The 6,000-nt window shown below is 32.1% G+C and overlaps 1 protein-coding gene across 1 annotated transcript in view; it reads right to left on the bottom strand.

The window, feature by feature from the left end:
• LOC110102526 (zinc finger CCCH domain-containing protein 45) overlaps window positions 1–6,000 on the bottom strand; it is a 49,076-nt gene that overhangs the window by 21,165 nt on the left and 21,911 nt on the right. The gene's annotated exons all lie outside the window — the stretch shown is intronic.

The following is a 6,000-nucleotide window of genomic DNA, read 5'->3' as shown; positions in this document are numbered from 1 at the left end:
AAATTTTCACTCGGAATAACTTTACAATCTTTGCAATCTAAACGATTTAATTTTCTAATAAGAAAATAGTCAATCTGGATTGTACTATATCCATTTTTATAAGTCATGAATGCTTTTAAAATCATCTACCTCTCTACCAACATGTCCATTTAAATATCCTCCAATAAAAACTCTTTTTTCAAGAGGTATCTTTTATATTAATTCTTCTAAGACATTCCAAAAATTTAATTTAGAACTCATATTCAAGCCTACTTGAGGAGCATAAGCACTTATAATATTAACAATCTTATCATCAACAACAATCTTTAAAGCTATAATTCTATCTCCAATCCTATTAATTTTTATAACATTATCCTTTAAACTCTTATTTATAATAACACTTATCCCATTTCTAGTACGACTCCTGCCCGAATACCAAAGTTTAAATCCTAAACTATCAATTTTCTTAGTCTTCTCAACAACCCACTTAGTTTCCTGAATGCACAAAATATTTAACTTCCTATGAATCATAATATCTATTAATTCTATTAATTTTCCTGTAATAGTTTCTTTGTAATAAATTTAAAGAGTACTTCACACAACTGCCTCCCGAAATATCCAGGAACTCCACCTAACAATCACCTTCTCCAACCTACCTCTTTGACCACTACAACTAAGCTCACATTTTATTTTCCTGGCGCTAGAGATTATTTCATCAAGCAGCAAAGAATACCTCGTATTTTGGAACTCACCTTGCATGCTATAAATTTGATAAAGGCCAAAATTATAGGCTCTATTTCTAATTAAGGTATTGACTTTGGTAATGAAAATCAAATAGTCGTAAAGCATGTTAACTATAGCCCTCTTGTAATGACCATCAATGCTAATATATCAAATCATACGCTCATAACATATTATCGTAATTTACTTCTTATGAACTTAAGCCATCATCATCCAAAATCCAATCTCCTAAAATCTTCCCAAACCAACAACATGGATGCCGTGTTTCTCATCATTCTCTCTAAAGCAAGAAAGTAATTGTGGATTAGGCTTGCCGTAAAATTCATGAATGCCTATTTGCACGTACAAAGATAAAAATATAAAAGGAAAGCTCGTTGTTCCACAATATAAGCACACATGCACATTATTCCAATGCGGCGAGAAAATTTGTATATAAGTACTCGTTCACATTGCTTCAACGCTATAAGGAATTCATATATATGTCTCATGCAAGTATTGAAGACTTGTGCACTCTTTTTAAGCGTGATGGTTTAAAGACTGGTGCGTCATCTCGACACGGTAAGGAGGCTCCATCATGCACCTCTTTTATACAAGTATGCGTAGCCCATGCAACATTTTTAAGGGGGAAAAGCATATCACTCCTTGTAAATATGCTTTATGCAAGGTAAATGTCATGAGGCTGCTGATATTTACAATGAATGAGACTTAAAAAGAACAAGTTGAAGATGACTCAAGATACCAACGCAACACAAAAGTAAAAATAAATGAACCAAATATAAACATAAAAGTTACAAGAAATTTGAAAGCTGCTCCCAAGCAATGAACAAAACCTCATCATTGTCTACAAAACAATCATAAAACTCATAAATCTCATAACACACAGTGGATTGAATAAACTTAAATGAAAAACTAAATTGAACAACCCCTTATTTATTGGAAGAGAAAGATTCCTTGCGGGGCTCATCTAGAGTAAAATACATACATATAAAACAAAAAAAAAAAAATCAAAACACAAAAAAGAATCTTATAGACAAAAATCGTTATCAGATCCGTAATATTAACAGGAAAGCAAACAAAAGGCAATCTTTTAAAACTCAAAATTAAAGTCATCATTGAACGTTGCACTCAAGCAGGCCGATATTAACAACAATTTTAGGATTTGGATTAAAATTTTTAGTGTGTAAAATTTACAACCTTACACTTAAAACGGATGGTGAGAGGAACGATAACGAGCTTGATCAAGGCCGCATGGCTCCATCGTCCTCGACTGTCATGATCCCTACTCTATTTACTGAGAAGACATAATCAACCCAACTTGACCACAGGATCCTTGTCGACAACTATGGATTGCTTCGTTCAATTAGACCTGAAGTGGACGTTTATCTAAGGGGAGAAATTATAATTAACCTTAGCTAACAGAGAACTTTCTACCCTATCAAGTATACTCTATGATTCATTACTCGAAGGTTTGGAGCTATTGGGAAACATTTGAGCTATGGACAAGATTGTAATTTAGAGGTACCATTTCATGGCAAAACCATTTAGTCAAAGAGCATCATTCATAACTATTTATCTGTGGTGTTGTTTAGCGACAAAACCACCAGTTAGAGGATACATGTCTCATCTTTGCTAACAGAAGATCGTTTGAAAATGAATATTAGCGATACGTTAAACAAAATATTTGCTCTTTGTGAGTTGAAGTTATTTCTAAATTTATCCTCCTTGAGCAAAGGATATGGATTTTTCTTTAAGCTTGCTATTGATTAAATTCAATTTAAATCTTTAAATTTTGATAAATATCAGGTTTGTAGCTTTTATCAAAATGTAGGCCATGAATAAGTAACATCATAATTGGAGAGCATTTTTGAAAATTAAGTAATCCCCTTTGCTTGATATTTTATGTCAACACAACTATCATCGAAGTGTTTGAGCCTTTTTATCTTATCATTAAACTTGTCAACTTTATTTATATACTAATAGAGGATCGGGCTCGAAATGAATTATTTATTTTAATTCACACAGCATTCTCAGATTTTAAATTTAGGAGTTTGATGTATAGATCAAAGGCAATGCGAATGTATTTCATTTAAAAAAAAGGATTAATTTGACTTGCTTTTAACCCCGCATAGCATTCTGGAATGTTATATCAAGCATTTAACACACTTGCCATAGCACATGTGGTATTTATAATTCTTTTTTGAATGGTGTGCATGCTTTTTAGTGAGTTTACAAGATACACGTATTTTCTTTTTAGTGCCTTTCATGATGTAATTGCATATATTTTAGTGCATTTGCATAATATCCTTACACTTATTTTAGTGTATTTTCACAGTGCCCTTGTACTTATTTCAGTGCATTTTGCATAATGCACTTGTAAGTATTTCAATAAATTTGCATAAGGATCTTACATATATTTCTAGTGCATTTACATAACATATCTGCACTCTTTCAACATACTTGCATGCTTCTCAGAGCAATGACATGCTTTGATACAGTAATATGCTGCTTGAAATTATTGCATGCTTGACGAGAAAACAACATGCTTCTTAAGGTAATATCACATTTCTAGAAGCTATTGCAAGCGTCTTGATCTAAAATGCACAGACACGAACACAACGACACGGATACGACACGACACGGACACGGGACACGTCAATTATTGAAAATATAGGACACTGACACGGGTCGGATATGGTATTATAGCTTTTATATTGAAAAAAATAGTGTATAAAAATTAAATAAGTATAATTTTAAAAATAATTTGAAAATAATAAGTCATTTAACTAAAATATGTGCTTAAAATGATTAGTATTAGGATGTCAAGAGTTAGGCGTCGATGCCGTTTATCAGTCACCGAGAGAGGAGATGAAAATACCTTCATTGCCAAAAATAAATGAACATGAGAATATTCGATGATTGGATATTAAGTACGGATGTTGATTTGGTGTTGTAGATATGAAATAAGAAATTTAGTTTAAATGCCGCCAAATACAAGAAATTATATTTAAAAAACTTTATAAAATATTTAAGATACGCGTGTCCAATTTTTATTTAATATTTTTTAATCGGACATGTTTTCGACGTGTCCGACACGTGTCGGAGGAGTGCCGGACGAGTGTCGCGTTGGATACAGTGTCGGACACTGAACATGAGAATATTCGATGATTGGGTATTAAGTGCAGACGTTGATTTGGTGTTGTGGATATGAAATAAGAAATTTAGTTTAAATACTGTCAAATACAAGAAATTATATTTAAAAAAAAATTCATAAAATACACGCGTGTCAATTTTAATTTAATATTTTTTAATCGGACACGTTTTCGGCGTGTCCGACACGTGTCGGATGAGTGTCGTGTGGGGTACGGTGTCGTACACTGCACGCCTCTTTGAGGAGAAGTGTCGGTGCATCATAGGTCTTGATGTATGGTCACACTTTTCTATACGATAACTAACATCCTAAGGTTGCGTGCTCGAATTTGGAAACTCCATTTTAGAGCATGCAAGATTTAAAATACCTAAATTTTTATTTTTTGTGTAAAATGTGTCATTTAACAATATGCATTATTCCAATTTTTAGATTAAAGCCTGCCTTCTGTTCACTTGCATGTGGATATTGCATATTTGGTGGCAAGCAACCAAATTCATTATATACTCCCTATGAACCCTGTATTTTCGTTCAATGTTCACATTTTATTCTCTTATCACCATATTGCATATTAGGTATTTAATTTTACACATTTATTGCATATTGGTAGCATTTTGCTTAGTTTTAAGTTCCCTATAGTGCTTATTTATTAAGTTAAATCAATCAGCATTCCGACAACCCCCCTACGTCGCCCACACATTGGGGGTATCTACAAGGACATTGGATAAAACCACCACACAAAGAATTGCATGTATAGTTAATGTTTCGGCGTGCGATATTGAGAAAACGAGAGGGAAAGAAAATGGTTCTTGCATGCATATATAAGAAACGAAAGGTTGTGTCCGTTTGGAGAGTGAATGGTTGTGTTGCTTGGGAGCAAATCATGCGTGAGGAGGGGTCATTGGTCAACAATCATGTACCATGAGAATTAATTTGGGAAGCTTTAAAAAAAAGGTGCAAGGCAAAGATATATTGAAGTTATTAAATAGATATAATGGAGTACAAATTAGCATTAAAAGTAGCTTTAGGGAGAACAAAGAATTTTCAATTATGACAAGTTTACAACAAGTAAAATGAGTCCACATCTTTTACTTTGATTTTGGAGATGCTAACAAAAAAATATTCAAAAGTGCTTTGGTATATGCTTTTGTGAAAGGCATAGTAGTAATCGGTAAGATATCTGTTGAAATAAGTAAGAACTTAAAAAATGGAAAAAAAATGTTTAGAAGATAATATTAAGAATTAATAAAAAAAACATGACTATTTCAATGTTAGAGGATATATTAACAATTGTAAATTAATAACATTAAAAGATAAAGTGATATATAGGTGTGATAGATATAAGTATATTGGATTTCTTATGCAAAAGAGTTTTAGATATAAATGAAATAAAACTTATTGAGTTCATACTATATGGTCAAAATGGATATGTGCTTGACCATATTATTAATAAGATGAGATTATGGAGAGTTAAGGTAAATTTTAAAAAACTGCAATTAGTTTAGCAATATTACATGAATTTGAATAATGGCTAGTAAGAAAATCATTGATAGCTAAGTTGACCGCAACAAGAAATGAGAATATTAAGATGAATGTATGGAAAAATTAAAAAAGATAAATTAAGAAATGATTATGTTAGAGGAAGGGTTAAATAAATATCTATTGAAGATAAAAGTAGTTGAAAATAAAATTAGATGGTTTCAACGTGCATAATAAATGATAGTGAAATTCGCCCAATATATAGATAGATAAAATCAATGCAGGGACATTAAGGAGGAGAAAGGGTCGACCATACCATGTTCAAAATGATTTACAAAGATTAGTTAACATCATGGGCCACATTATGTTGAACCCAAAAAAAAAGAGTATTCATAAAGCCAAACCTAAAGAGTTGGGATAAGACTACTAATAATAATGATCATGATGATGAGAGAGTATGTCAACACAATATTATTGTATCTGTATCAAGCTTGTTGTGAATCTCTAAAAAAGTGGGGTTAATTGTTTTGCGCACTGCTTTCAAGTTGGACATGCATGCCAATAGGGCATAAAAGCAATGGCAGACATCAGACAAACAATGCACAATCTGCTTTAACTGAGAAATTATTGGAAATATGTGATAAAATTGAGGGTGG

Source organism: Dendrobium catenatum, unplaced genomic scaffold (assembly GCF_001605985.2).
Source record: "Dendrobium catenatum unplaced genomic scaffold, ASM160598v2 fragScaff_scaffold_932, whole genome shotgun sequence".
Classification (NCBI taxonomy): Eukaryota; Viridiplantae; Streptophyta; class Magnoliopsida; order Asparagales; family Orchidaceae; genus Dendrobium; species Dendrobium catenatum.
Note: the sequence above shows the minus strand (reverse complement) of the source record. Positions and strands in the feature narration are given on the sequence as shown.